Genomic DNA, 16,425 nt, shown 5'->3' on the forward strand with positions numbered 1-16,425 from the left:
AGCACTTGGGCTTCAGGCCAGTTATTTTACATTAAAAGGGTTCGTGGTCAGCACTCTTGTGGGAGGAGAGGCTGGACTCTGCCCTTCTGAGCTGGGAATTTCTGGTTAAAGGCTTATAGTGCCTGCATATTTGAACTGCTTCTTACTGAAATTGGTACACCTTGTTTGCTGTAGTGTAGACTAGATCCAGGCCTGCTGAATCTAGTTTGTTTGTATAACTTAAGCACTAATCCAGGCATTCTTCAAAGTATTCAATTGTATTTATTACTGCTTGGTAGTAACTTGATTAAAGTGTAGCTATCATTCTAAGTCTTTTGGATTAAGCACTTGGGCTTCAGACCAGTTGTTTTACATTAGGAAGGTTTGTGGCCTGCACTGTGGTGGCAGGACAGGTGGCTTACATCCTTCTAAGTTGGGAACTGCTGATTGAGGGCTCAGTGTCTGTTATTCTAAAAGTGTATTAGTTCTGGTTTAAGCACTTGGGCTTCAGGCCAGTTATTTTACATTAAGAAGGTTCGTGGTCTGCACTCTTGTGGGAGGAAAGGCTGGACTCTGCCCTTCTGAGCTGTTAATTTCTGGTTAAAGGCTTATAGTGTCTGCATATTTCAACTGTTTCTTACTGTAATTGGTACACCTTGTTTGCTGTAGTCCTCTCTTAAAACCTAGTTGCCTCATGGTTTTGGCGTCCTTTCAGGCTTGTTGGCTGTTGGTGAAGCACCCACCAAGAGGAGAAAATGCTGAGAGAAGAAAGGAGCCACTTTTGAGATTTTAAGTATTTTTCCTCTGTTTATTTGCTAAGTTTTTCTGCATAGTTGCCTAGTTTGAGCATTTTCTGGCTTGTTAAACTTGATTTCTGCATTAGTAGCTGTATTTAGAGCACAACCAAAAGCTGTTTACTGAATTTCCTGTTTGCACTTAATTTTTAAATCGTTTTTTCTCAAAACTTGCATATTTTCTGTCCTTGGCCTAGCACTCTTGTGTGGGGTCATTTACTGCACTGTTATAACTTGATATTACTTGTGTACCTCTGCTATCTCTGAAAAAAAAAACAAAAAAACAATCTTGCTTTTTTCCCACTTTTCTGAGATTTAAAAAAGTTCAGTTACAGGCTTGCTGTTCTTGAACTGTTTGTAAGTTTCTGTGAGGCCATTTTTGCTTGGGCTAAAGGAAAGTCTCTCTGTTGATCAGTGGCAGTGAAAAACATTGAGCAGCTTCCCTGCCCCCCGTGGGAGTGGTTACTGACTTGAAACTGTAGTTTTATTGGCCGTTTTGGGTCAATTCCTGGCTCTTTCCAGCCCCTGCTATCAAGCACGCTTTAGCGCGGAGTTGCCACTAGAGCAGCATCGGGCAGCGCTGGTTTAACAAGGTTAAACTTTTTCTGGCTCCATAAAGTCTGTTCTTCATTTTTTCCCTTAGAACTGCTCTACTAGTAATCTAACAGTATATCCCTTAACTAAAATGCGTAGCACTTGTTCCTAAAAGCTTTTTTTTTTCTCCAAAAAAAAAAAAAAGCTCAGCACTTGTCTTAAAAGCATCTTCTTTTCAGGTTTAGCACTTCTGTATTATACAAAGTCCCTCACTAGCGAACCCCCCCCCCAGGAGTACCCACTTCCTTACTAAGTCCTCTCTTATTCAGTTACACCCCTAACAACTTAATTTCTCTAGCATGTCGAAGGGCCAGATGCTCGCGTCCTCTCCTGTCCAGTTGGTGAATCTGGGAATATTGAGGCAATGTTACAATTGCCTCATGTACACAGACAACCCTCTCCTCCTCCCACATAACACAAATACTTGCGAGAGATGCAGCTATTTGGCCAAACTGGAGGCTGAGCTCTCTCAACTCAGGACTGGCAAGACCAGACAGGAGGAGAAGGCAACTACACACACCACAAAACCAGTCTCACATAAAGCTATCACAACAATGAATCAAACACATAAACACACAAAGACATACTTGGAGGCTCTGAGCAAAAATTTACCTAAACAGCAGAGGCCTCCAAAGCAGACACCCAAGCAACTGCCACTTCATGACACACCACAGGCAACATATAAACCACAAAATCAGTGTGCAAAGCAGTCGCAGCCCTTAAGGCCAAATACAACACCAAACATACTTGTCATAGGTGACTCCATAGTCAGACACACTGACGTCCCACTCACTACGCTGAATAAGGAGAGGGTCACAGTAAGCTGCCTATCGGGCGCTAGAATCCACCACATAACACAAGCACTCGGGTCACTCCACAGCAAGTACAAATATGACACAGTCATTGTCCATGCTGCTGTGAACGACCTGAGACGTACCTCCCTGGACTACATGAAAAGAGACATAGAGGAGCTCTCTGATTATGTAGCCCAGGCAGGTATGACCCTGACCCTGAGCAGTATCCTTCCTTCACCAAGAATGATGCCACAACATAGAGACAAGATGATCAGCTTTAACAATTGGCTTAATTTCTGGTGTCATTCAAAGGGGATCCAGTGTCTGTCTGTCTGGGATGACATGCTTGACAAGCCACGCTGCTTCGCAAGGGACGGCTTGCACCTGTCACCCCTGGGATTCTGGATATTGGCTAAGGCTCTTGCCACCCCCATAGTGCCTTTTTTAGGCAAGGCTTAAATTCTAAACCTACCACCCTAGAAAAGAAAAATGGGAAGAAACTAAGGGTAATGCTGCTCAATGCCAGAAGTCTAAATCTCAAAATGCATGCACTCAAGGCCCTTCTCAGTATGGAGAACATCGATGTCTGTGCTGTAACTGAAACCTGGTTCAATGCTCCTGAGAGCACCCTGGCACTATCAGGTTTTACCTCATATCATGCGTTCCGGCCCCAAAACCCGGACCACACCACAAAAGGAGGGGGTGTATCCATATTCATCAAGGATACCCACACCTCCAGGTTGGTGGCAACGCACGAAGCATCGGAAACCATCCAGGTGCAATTAACCATAGGCAAAACTGCTCTACAATTTGTAGCATGCTACAGGCCACCCTCTCAAACTCAGGAACCCCACACAGCCTTCCTGAAGACACTGGAGGGTATAAATGTATCTCCAAACACCATTATATTGGGTGACTTCAACTACCCAAATATAGACTGGGAACATTACTCAAGCCCCAACTTTTTAGCCCAAAGGTTCCTGGAGTTCATAAATTCAAATGCCATGGAACAACTAGTCACCGTTCCCACAAGAGGAGAAAATATACTAGATCTCATCATCACAAACATGGGGACAAAATGCTCCACACGGAAGTATATCCTCATTGGTGAGATCAGATCATAAACTAATCTCACTGGAAATCCACATCCCGCCCCACCCCAAACAAAAAGACCACAGTGAAGAACTTCTCTAAAGCAAACTTCACACTACTCAAGACTGGTGTGGTATCCTTCAAGGCCCCGAGCCAGTGGAAACCACAACCCAAGCTGCGGAAGCCCTTACAAATGCCTTCTACGAACACCTCCAGGACTGCATGGATCAGGCAATCCCTAATAAAACCAAGACTCTTTCCACCAAGGGCAAACATCCAGTCTGGTGGACCCCAGCCATAAACAAACTTTACAATAAGAGGAGAAAGCTGTTACATGATAGAGCAAAATCCATAAAAGAGAAGACACCCTTGATCATTATTAGTAAAAAATACGAGCACTCATAAAATCATCCAAGGCCAACTTTGAGAGAAAAATTGCCATAGATTCAAAAGACAATCATAAGGCCTTCTTCAGCTATGTTAGAAACCTGGGTGGAATCTCCCAGATATGCTCAGAATTAGTCCAAAATGATACAAAAATCACTGAACCCACAGACATTGCCAACATACTGGCAGACAGGTTCAGTGCAAACTTCACCCCCTCTCCCCAAAAGGAGAGATAACTATCCCAGCGGAGTGTAGCCTCCCAGACATCTTAAATGCGCAGGTAAAAGCTGCTCTCTCTAAAGCTAAAAACACAGCATCAATGGGACCGGATGGTGTCCCCGGCTGTGTGCTACACGAACTCAATGAGGAACTAAACCCGCACATAAGGCAGCTGTTTAATCTTAGCCTTACCACAGGATATGTGCCCAAGGAGTGGCGTACGGCAATTGTGGTCCCACTCCACAAAGGCGGTGCCTCTACGGACCCTGGTAATTACCGCCCCATAAGCTTAACAAGCCTGGTCTGCAAAGCTATGGAGAGGATCATAATGGAACTCATAAACAAAGACATAGGGGACTTGCAGACATTGGACCTGACCCAGTTTGGCTTTGTCAAGGGCAGATCATGCCTTTTGAACTTGGTCGACTTCTTCGAAACAGTCACCAAGGCCATTGATGAGGGAAAGGCAGTCCATACAGCCTACCTTGACCTTGCAAAAGCTTTCGACACAATACCCCACTCAGGTATTATAGAGAAACTTACCAGCTTAAATGTAAACCCATATGTCACAAGATGGGTTGAAAACTGGCTAAAGGACAGAACCCACAGGGTTAGAGTTGCTGGCACCATGTCAGACTCCAAGCCGGTCACAAGTGGTGTCCCACAGGGCTCAGTCCTTGGCCCCCTGTTGTTCGGCATCTACTTCTCAGAAGTACAGGCAAACATAGGAGGACTATGGCTGACAAAGTTTGCAGATGACTGCCATAGTGAAAAGTACATCGGACACAGATATCCTTCAGAGGGGTCTCATGGAAACTGATAGCTGGTGCCAGAGCCATGGCCTGAAGTTAAATGCCAAAAAATATATAGTCATACCCTTCGGGAAAAACAAGGTAACCCCAAGCTACCATATAGGTGGCAATCCACTAAGCACAGAAGAGGTTATCAGGGACCTGGGGACCCAGGTTGACAGTGGCCTTTCTTTTGACACTCACATTGCTAAAGTGGTTAGAAAGACCTTCTACATTGCCCACCTGATCATGAAGGGATTCACATCCAGATCAAGTGAGGTCATTGTTCCCCTGTACTCTTCACTTATCAGACCAATGATCGAGTACAATGCCCCATTCGGGATGTATCTCACCCGACACCTGCAGCAATTGGAGAGAAAGTTCCTCACCAAAAGGATAAAGGGATTCCAAAATCTGTCATATGCTGCCAGACTGAAGAAACTCCAGCTCTATTCAGTCGCATACCATCTGCTCAGAGGTGACCTGTGCCTGACATACAAGGCCATGTCCAACCCGGAATTAATGGACATGCTCCACCTCAAAAATCCAAATCTACCAGATCCACTAGAGCAAGCGACTTAAACCTTAGCACGGATATAAATAAGACATGCTGGAGGGATAGATTTGTCACTCAGAGACTCCCTATGCTGTGGAATAAAATCCCGGTCCATGTGAGGCAGAGCACCTCGCTGGCTCTGTTCAAGAGAAATCTTGACCGGTGGATGGGAGATTGTAGGTTTACCCCGGGAATCATCTCTGTGTCACTGCTGGACAGAGGCACAACAAACTAATGGGCACAATATTTTTTAACATAAAGGGTGGCGTAAGCCACAAAACTTTGGGCTAGGCTTATAAATGCCTTAGGGCAGATAGCCTAGTATAAACCTATGAACCTATGAACCTATATATCTATAGATATATCTATATATGTATCTATATGATTCCCCTTTATAATCTCAAAATACTGAAATCTCAAATTTCAGTATCTCAAAACCATAAAGGCGAACGTTCAAAATCCCAAAACCCCAAAAACCATGAAATACAAAATTGAGAACATATACACACCACACAACACATACACTATCCTACCCACACTACATACACAAACACAACAACACAAATCAATACACCTACACTACATATAAGCAGGGGGGGGTAAGCCCCCCACACCCCCTACTTATATATACTAATTCTGAGATCGCACAAACAGGAAAAGACAGCAAACTCACACCAAGACATTCTACAGTCCCTCACACACAGACACACACAAACACCAACACATCCAACACTTACACACTCATACTTTCACCTGCCTACCCTAACCCACACGTATAACTTACAAACACAATCACATACATTCAAACTTCCACCCAAAACCCTTACAAAACACTCACTTACCTTAAATCGCACATGAATCCATACACAACATCGTACACCATCCGCAGACAACACCGGACGTAACGAAGCGTAAAGGCACAACCATGAATTCAAGATATTCGAATTCGCGATTAGGCACTTTTGTTATTTTAAAACTTCGCAATTATGGTCTCGGGATACTGAAATTCGAGATTTCAGTATTTAGAGATCATAAAAGGGAGCCATGTAAATATATATATATATATATATATATATATATATATGGATCCCTATCATATGATAAAAACTTCATTTGACTGAAATGCATTGAACAGTGTGGGGAAAAGGGCATATACCTTTCACATACCTTACAGTAGTCTACATGCTGCCACTACTATGCCCTTTTCCCCACTGTAGTGCGAACCTGGAGTAAGTATATATAGATAGGGGGCTGTGAAGGGCACATACCCCCACCTAGTCTGGTTTTATATAGTCCAGTTTAAAATTTAGTATGTTGAAATTCAGTATTATGGGTTTCAGTCTTATGGGTTTCAGTCAAGCGACTTTTCAGTCTTTTGAAATTTTTTTTAAATTTTAGTCTTATGGTCTCAGTCAAATGAGTTTCAGTCAAATGAGGTTTCTATCTTGATGATAGGGATATATATATATATATATATATATATATATATATATATATATATACATATATATATATATATATATATATATATATTATTTTTATTAATGTATAAAGTAATTGCTATGGGAATTTCTGCTTCTACCTTTGACAAATGTTTTTTTTTTACTATTTCTGAGGAAACTTTCAGTATTTCTCTCAGAAGTGCAGTATCCTATGCCTATGTATATATGTATCCTAAGTATGTATCCTAAGCCTACAGTTAGTGATTCTGCTGGAGCCACTACTCAGCCACAGACCACTTAACCTTTTTCCAATCCTCCATCTAGTGTGGCCTTGCCATTCATTATGGAATAGGGATTAGATACATCCTCCAGGGCTGTTCCAGTACCTAGCCCAGGGCTATTACAGTACCTAGCCCAGGTATGGGAGAATCACACTCTTTAGAAACAAGAGTAGTCTGGGGTAAGAGACCCCTTGCCTGACATAATACTGTGTCTCCAGATATTTTATGTAGTAGTGTAGTTCCCAAGAAAAAGGAACAAAAGCTTCATCATACGGCTGAAATCAGATTATATCTATTTGTAAGGCTGATGTGGTTTCCTTGCTTAAGAGTGTTCTACAGACAGCTAATTCTGGTGGTTGTGTTCCCATACAGGCTCTAGTGATAGTCTGGCTAGAGACCTTTCTGTTTCACAGAATGATGAGTTACCTGATGAGGGCAGTAGTGATTTCTGATTTGACACTGAGTCTAGTCACACTGATTCTCTGGAAAGTGAATGTGAGCTTACGTCCAAGCAAGTATTCACTTTTCCTGAGATGATTGCTAGATTTACTGATGTTTTGCTTGGGAGCAGTTGGGAACTACCCCAGAACTAGGCAGGGTATATGATCTTATAGAGGAAGAGATGCACATTCTGTGCCACCCCCTTTCTAGCCTTGAAAGATGTTTATAAAGCTGTCTACAGGATACTACTATGTATGGTAGCAATCCCTACAAAAGCCCAGAGAAAATATAGGGTCTCTTTGGATATAATAGGTTGTTTTCTCATTTGACTGCTGACTCAGTTGTGGTTTCCCCAGCTGCCTGCTCAAATAAAAGCCCTTAGCTTCATCTAATCCAGTGCCCCCCAACAAAGAGGGAAAACGGTTAGATCTTCAGGGCAAAATGATGTCTGCTTCTAGCAATCTAGTCTTTAGAATGTTAAATTATCAAGGCTGTATGTGGACATTTATTATATAGTGGGCATGCAGTTTGGATGATTTTGTTGAATCCTTACCTGCAGAGCACAATTTGTATATAAATGAAATTGTTTCTAATTTGACTTCGGTTTCAAAACATGGATTGAGAAGTGTGCTTGAATTTGCAGATACAGTCTTGAGAAATGCTGATTCCTCTACTCTATTAAGATGGTATGCTTGACTATTTTATTTATTTTATTTTATTTAACATTTGTTGACCGGGAATGTCCGACTAGGTTCCACAGAGCCTGTTTTCAGCGGAGGCCCGGGGAGAAATGCTCCAGAAGCATGTCTTTAGAATGTGGGAGGAAACCAGAGTACCCGGAGGAAACCCACGCGAACGCAGGGAGAACATGCAAACTCCACACAGAAGGCACCCCAGCCGAGAATCGAACCAGAGAACCTCTTGCTGTGAGGCAACAGCATTAACCGCTGCACCACTGCGCCGCCCACTACAAAATCAGAACTTCTGTGATGATTTAAAAGATGAAATTTTCAATGCACCTTTACGTTCTTAATTGGTATTTGGACTGTTACACAGATTTCTCAAACAGTGGGATGATGGAGGCAGGTTAATGCACAATGTATCTACAATGTTTCATGTACCCAAGTTCTCTCCAAACAAGGTACCTTCCTTCAAGGGGCAGAACAGACAAAACTCCTAGCCAAACAAAAGTCAGAGATCTTAAAGAAATGGCAGGAGGTTAATTCTTTGAAACCAAACAAGTAGGGTTTCTTTCCAAAAAGGATCAACAACCTGCAAAGGAATGAGAACACCCCTACTTCCCCTGCACTTTGTTCTCTTCTTTTTTCCCCCAGGCTTTCTCTCAGTCCTGCAACTTGTCTGTAAATCGTCTCAGACAGATGGGTTCAGAGAATAATTCAGAAAGGGTACACTTGGCAGTGTGTAGAAAATCCTCTCTTTTTCAGGGGAATTCCTCCATACCCAACAGATCAGAGAGAGCTGTTTCCTCCAGGGTTCCATCGCATGGTAGAAGCAGGGGTCATAGCATTAGAGTCTATGATATAAAAAGTCAAATAGGATTTTACTCAAGAATCTTTTTGGCACAAAAAAAGAGTACTTCTGGAGACCTGTCCTAGAGCTGTCCTTTTCTTAAAACCTTTGTAAAATGAAATTCAAAATGCCCACCTTACAGTCAGTCTTAGTGCTGCTTCCAGGCCACTGTTTCATGGTGACTCTAAATCTAAGGATGCTTATCATCATATTACTATTGCTCTTCATTTCAGTAAATTTTTGACATTTGCTGTGTCTGTCGTGCATTATCAGTTTTTATCTATTGCACCGTGAGTGTTTACAAAGTGTCTGGCCCCAGTAATTGCCTATGCAGAATCCTGGGCATCCATATTTTTCCTTGTTTAGACAACTTACTGATTGGTGCTGACTTTGTATTCAGGTGATTGAAGTGTTTAGACAAGTTGCATCCCTCTTTTCCCATCGAGGCTTCAACCAACACATTCAAAAGTCCTTCCTTACACCCTTTCGATGAATTGTTTTCTTGGGGTTTTGGACAGACAGTGAAAAAGATGGCCTTCCTGCCAGAAGACAAAGTTCTGACTTATCCGGGCATTTTCTTGGGTTTTTCTTGTCTAGGTGTGCCCTCAGTAAGAGAGTCCCTCAAAATTCTAGGCCTCGTGGCAACAATGATCCTCATGATACCACTAGCCAGACTATATAGGAGAAAGATTCAATGGTACTTGAAGAATTGTTGGACCCAGTGGTGTACCATTCATCCCTGATACTGTGTGGCAGATCCATTCTCTGAGGAAGTGTGCGGTAATTGCCCCTGGCCAATTCCATTAAAAGGGAGAACCAACTTTGCCTCTGCCAAAAAGGGGTTACCACAATGACTGTTGATAATTCTTTCTGAATCTTTAAAAGTACCTTGGAGTTCCCAAACCTGTCTGTTAGCAGGTTGGTGATTTTCACATGTTCAGTATGAGTGGTACTGTCCACTACTTCTGGGCCTTTCCTTTTAGGTTTTGGATGTAGCTAAATAATGCCTTGCGGTTATCCTTTAGCTATGGATGCTAATTTAGTTTCATATTTAGCTTTAATATCTTATGTGCATATGTACTTAAATGTTGTAACCTCAGCTGTTGACTTTCACCTTTCAAAGAGTTAGTATTCAAGCTGTTACTACCATATCAATATTTAGCAGTTGGACTATTTAATATTAAACAGTAGTTGTGTTCTTAGTATAATAATGTGGTCTCTCTGGTAAAAACATTACTATAAAGACAGAGAAGGAGAAACTGGTATTGAATACATATATTTAGTACCTCCTAAAAAAAAATACTGATGTGTGTATGTGTAGTAAAGAATCTTAGCTTTCAATTGCTTTTGGTAACATTGCACTAGAAGGCACTGGGGTAGAATCAAAGCCAGTGAAATCCACTGGAGTCAGTGATTATAACTCTGCTCTGCAGCTGGTCAATGTAAAGCTTAATTGATTGTGTCAGTTGTTGGCTATTACTGAAGTCAGCAAGTGCACATTTACTGTACACTCTTATTTTTTATTGTATTTTCATCTCTCTCGTAACTGATGAAAGTGGTGCAAATTTAAAGCTTGTACTATCACATACTAATTTGTGGCAGCAGTACAGTTTGTGAGACAATAATCTCTTTCCATCACACAGGGTAGGTAACTCCTCTTCTTTTATAAAGGAAATGCATGTTTACAGCAGTGGGGTTAGGAAATTAACTTTTTCCCACTGTAGTGCGATCTTGGAGTCGGTATATTTAATTTAAGGTGTGGGAGGGGCAGGGGGTCTTGCCTCCATGCAGAAATGTAGTAAAAAGTGTTTTTTTTTCATTTGGTGTTGTTATAGGTGGAAGGGGTGTTATTTATATTTGCTTTGTAGTTTTCGATGTTGTGAGACTCAATGTTATGAGTTTTAGATTTTTTGAATTTTAGATCTTATGGTCTCGCTGTTTTGAAATTAGATGTTATGAGTTTTTGAACTTCTGAAGTAGAACCATGTGTTATGAAGTATGAAGTATTGCTATGCAATTTCATCTCCAAAGATGATTTACATTTATTGTATGAAATTGTGACTGTCCAAAATCACATTTTTTTGTGAGGACAACCTTATAAAAGTACTGAGCATCTGTTCAGTGGGAATGCTGCATAGATGGCTGTTTTGTATGCTAAGTGTAAAATATTGAATTTATAAAGCTGTGAGGAAACATTTAAATTAACTATGGGCTAAACATCGGCACTTGAGCAAATACTTAAATTAACCGTGGACTATAACATTAGCACTTACTGATATATTGGAACAAAACCTCTCAGAATCCTCATCTTTATCACTTATGAAGGATGAGATGTTATTGGGCAAGTCTGTCTTAAAGGTGATTTTATACTCACTGTATGAAGTAACACTTGCTGATTAACCTGCACAGGTATAATGGTGCATTTCATGATAAAGTGAGTCAGTAGATACTAAACTGAAAATGTAGGTTTGAAATACCAAGAAATTATGCAGTCATGGTCATTATATAGAAAGAAGATTGTGTTTATCCTCACAGAAGAAATCTGCTGCTTGGGAGTGAAAAGAGTTTTCGTCCTGCAGAAGAAGACTTTGATGCAGGTTTGTAGAACGTGAACAAAAGGCTGGCACTGATAGGAAGTTGGACCACAAATGGAGAGTTGGGAAGATAGGTTGGATATGATGACAAACTTTTTTTCTTTATTTAGGAAAAAAAGAAAAAAAAAGACAGAATATGGACATTAGAAGCAAAGACTTTTATTGTTCAGTTATTCTGAATATGATCCCAGTGTGTTACCTCATGTACGGTATGAAACAAGGATATTATAGGTAAATAAAGCTAGAAAACTGTAAGAATTTATTTTACTTTTATGACTGTGATATTTTCCCTTGGAACTATAATTCTGGTTAGGAGCAATACCATTTAGCAATGGTACTGATGTTGTGTGAGTGAGTGTGTGTGTGTGTGTGTATATATATATATATAAAACAGGCAATCAAGTAATTTGGTTTCATCCTTTTGGTCAAATATAATTTGAGAAAATACAGCAATCAAATTAAAAGTAGTTTGGCCAAAATTTGAATTTGAATGACATTTTTGGTCAAATGAGGTTAATGTGGTGATTACTGGGTTTATAAACTGCGTGGATGCTTTTTCTGCGATATTTGTGCTGTTATATTACATCTGATACGTGGAGGCAGCAGGCTTTACTTGCCATAAGAAATGTTTCAGATAATTCTTTTTTATTGTTCTAATATGTACATTTTTAATGAGCATGTCTTAAAAATAGCTTTAGACTTTTTGTCTTTTGGGTTTTCAAACTTGATTAGGTTGCCCTGAATGATACTTAAACAAGATATTCTATTTATTTATTTTATTTATTTTAACTTTGTTAAGTGGGTAAACTAACTGGTCCAGAGACAATTTTCAGCCATAACCTAGACCTGGAGGCAACAATCAGAAAATGCACATAACTATCTAACAAGTAAGTACAAAAAACACATACAAAAACACATGATTATCCAAGAAAATATGTACAGAAAAAACATAAATATACAATAAACTTAAAAAGCAGTAGTAGTACAAGCAAACCTTGTAGTTTCAAGCAAAGATATGCGTAGGTATATTATGATTAGTAAGATAAACATCGTCTTGTTTAAACAATGTTTCGATATTCACTCTGAGTTAGAAAAGTCAAAATTATTTACAATGAATGTCATGGTATTAACTATAGGGATACATTAGAGAACAGCTGATACATATTTATTTACAATATTTACAGGAGATGCAGTCCAACAATAGCCATAGTCCAAATATGAAATGCATACTTCCTAGGTTAATAGAAATATAGTTGGAAAGCAATAACCGACTAAGCCAAGTTCATTAAATAGTTACACTGTGTAATCTAGTAACATTCTCTAATCTTGTCCCTGGATGAGGCACCTTCTGTGTATATCTTTCTTATACTGCACAGAATTTTATCAGGTGTTCTGGTTTGCTCTCCATTTCCAAAGAACCCAGAGACATGCCATAGGTGAACTGTCAGTCATACAAATTGCCCTTATGTACTCCTAGCATCTGAGCAAGAATTCTGCAACAGTTAAGCTTCTTGTCCAAAGTTATTTTATCTGCCCTGGTCATTTCTGAATGGGGTCTGAATCCCCTGCATCCCTGAAGTTGACAATGAATGAATCAATGAATGAAAGTATACATAATTAAAGAAGCCAGAATGTCACCAATGCACCCAAGCAGTGAGCTGATAGAGGATGTTTGCACATCAATCAGCACAGCACATTGGCACCATTTTTAAAATAGTCCAGAGTCTGCTGCTACTTCAGCCTTTCCCCACTAGTTCCCTCTGTGATGTGTACACGCATGCAGCTCTAGCACTACTCTACTCACAGTTGCACTATCCTTTCCAAGTGAATATTTACTGAAAGTTATCCCGCAAACAACTGAAGGGAAAAAAAGTCACTACTGGGACTTTTACTCTCTAAAATATTCTTCTCTATCTCTATGCCACTCATGCCTGCCCCCCTCCCTCCCAAGTGAACATTTTCTGAAAGTTATCCTACAAACAACTGAAGGGAAAAGGACTCATTACTGGGACTTTTACTCTCTGAAATATTCTTCCCTAGTTCTACTCCACTCACAGCTGCCCCACTGCCACCCAAGTGAACATTTACTGAAAGTTATCCTACAAACAGCTGAAGGGAAAAGGACTCACTACTGGGACTTTTACTCTCTGAAATATTCTTCTCTAGCTCTACTCCACTCGTGGCTGCCCCCTCCCTCTCAAGTGAACATTTACTGAAAGTTATCCTACAAACAACTGAAGGGAAAAGGACTCACTACTGGGGCTTTTACTCTCTGAAATAGTCTTGTAGGTGTATTCCTTGGAAACTGTTTATTGCAGCTAGTTGTTAGTATTTTTTACTTCTTTTTATTACATCAGCATAGCGTGCACACTCGCAAGGTCTTTTCCCTCTTTCCCTTCCCTGCCATTCAAACTAGCAGCCACTAAAACACCACCAAACAGCTGAATCTCTGCCCTGTTAAGTAGCTTGCCCTGTAAGCAGGACAATGCTCTACAGATAACATTCTCAAACATTTCTGATTACAGTAAAGTCACCCAAGTCCCTTCTCAGCAGGTATTTTCCATTCACAGTGAATAAACAGTGGAAACACAGTAATTTGGCACAATTCCTGTGAATAAGGCACAATGCTGCTTACCTTCATTACTGATACTTTTTTCCAGCTCTTACCTCCTAGGTAGGGCTCTGCCCACTCCACTCCCCCTACTCTATCCCCATTCCCACCCAGCCTTACCTCATTTCCTTTATACCTAACCATACCACACCCATACCCAACCCCCATCCCTCAACCAATCAAGTAAACAACTACCACCACCCCTCCCCTACCTCTGCTGTCATATTACACACTCTACATACAGTACCTCCCCACATACAAAGTAGCTACAGTCCATCCTGCCAAAATACTGTCAGGATTCCTACACATTCCACAGGGTTATCCCTTTACACTCCTACCATCTCTAACAAACTAAACATGTACTCCCAGCAAATAATTCTAACATTAGTACTTACTATCATAGCCCACCTAACCTCACCTACTTCAACAATATAACAAACCCCAACAAAAATCACCCACCTCAACCACACCTCCAGAATTCACTAACAATCCCCTATCATCACACCCTCACTCTTTAACCATACCACCTATGACCTACAATCCAACCTACACCCCTACAAACTCCTCCATTATCAAAGCAAATCTAGTGTATCCATACAATGTGACTTAGCCTTCTCCAAATACCTACAAACTATAATAAACATTGCCTCTCATCTGTTATGCAGTGGTGATATCAACCCCAACGCAGGTCCACTAACAAATCCAACAAATCAACAAAGTCAACCTAGAGCCACTGCAAGCCTATTTAAGAAAATATCTGGCATACTAATAATAAATCATAACATAAGAAGCATCCTTAACCAAACCACTGAGCTCCATGCAACCACAGCATTATACTTACCCGGCATCATCCTCTTTACTGAAACATGGCTTAAGCCACACATTAAAAACAAAAAAATACTTCCCTCTGGTTATAGCATACTATGAAAAGACTACACAGCTAAAAAAGGAGGCGGAGTTGCTCACCTATATCAGAACAACATTAATGTGGAACTATTTAACATAGAAATGCTTGCATTTAAGAATGCACAGATGCTACTTGCTAATGTAAGACTAGATACACAGAAACAGCTAAATTGGATCATATATCCCTCCAGGAGATAACAGCAAAACTTAGAATCTCTCCTCCACTGGTCATCTGAAACCCTCCCCCATGAAACAGTTATATTAGGAGATGTCAAAATAGATTGGACCTCACTTAACTCACCCCATCCCTCAAATCATATTAACCTCTACAGTTTCTCACAGCTTATACAAACCCCTCTTAGGATAGACAAAACTTCAAAAAAAGAATCAATAATACACTGGATTCTCACTAATCACCCATCTTCTGCTCATAACTTTGGTACACTACTTGACACTCTAAGCGACCACCTCCCAAACGTTTTCATCAGAAACCAAACTAAACTCACTAGAACTAGCTTCCTTAAACACATCAGATACACTAAAAACTTCAGCGCTGATGACATTATTACTGTCCTTAAACACTCTAACTTGTCCCCCCTTTTATCACTTCCTTTAGATGAAGCAGTTGAGTATTTCAGCACTATCTTCTTAGGCATTCTCAACCAACTTGCCCCACCTAGACAGATCCACACTAAAACCAACTATGCCCCATGGCTTACCAAGAACACTAGTCAACCTATGAAGCAAAGGGACAAAGCATGGGGCACCTGGTGCAAAAACAAAACTATTCCTACTAGGCAAATATTCTTAGAACTGAGAAACGCTGTAACAAAACAAATCAGACTAGACAAACTAAAATACTATCACAAAATTCAAACTAAGCACAATACCAACCTACAAAAGTTCTGGGCTGCTATAAATAGTATTCTGCAACCAGACAAATCACAGACCCCTCATCCAAGCATAGATACCACCACCATAAATGCAGCAACCCAATGAGTTCTTTATAAATTCTATTCAGCAGACCCACCCTCCTCTACCCCCACTATGCTATATAACCCATCAAATAACCCCAAATCCTTCACCCTTCAACCAGTACCAACTTACACCATCTATAGACACCTAAACAAACTTAAACCCACCACCCTAGCAGTAGATAAACTACCCACCAAATTCCTACAAATAGCTGCCAAAGCCATTTCCTACCCAATATCAATAATCATAAACAGATTAATCTCAGAACAAAAAGTGCCACTTCTCTGGAAAATCTCCTATATTATACCAATATATAAACAGGGCACTTCCACTGACCTAACTATCGCCTTTTAGCTATACTTTCCCTACTGGCTAAAATACTGGAAAATGTATCCACACCCAGATCCTAACACATCTCCTCTCCAACAGTCTTCTTTCT

Source organism: Protopterus annectens, chromosome 3.part0 (assembly GCF_019279795.1).
Source record: "Protopterus annectens isolate FY-2018-M chromosome 3.part0, PAN1.0, whole genome shotgun sequence".
Classification (NCBI taxonomy): domain Eukaryota; kingdom Metazoa; phylum Chordata; order Ceratodontiformes; family Protopteridae; genus Protopterus; species Protopterus annectens.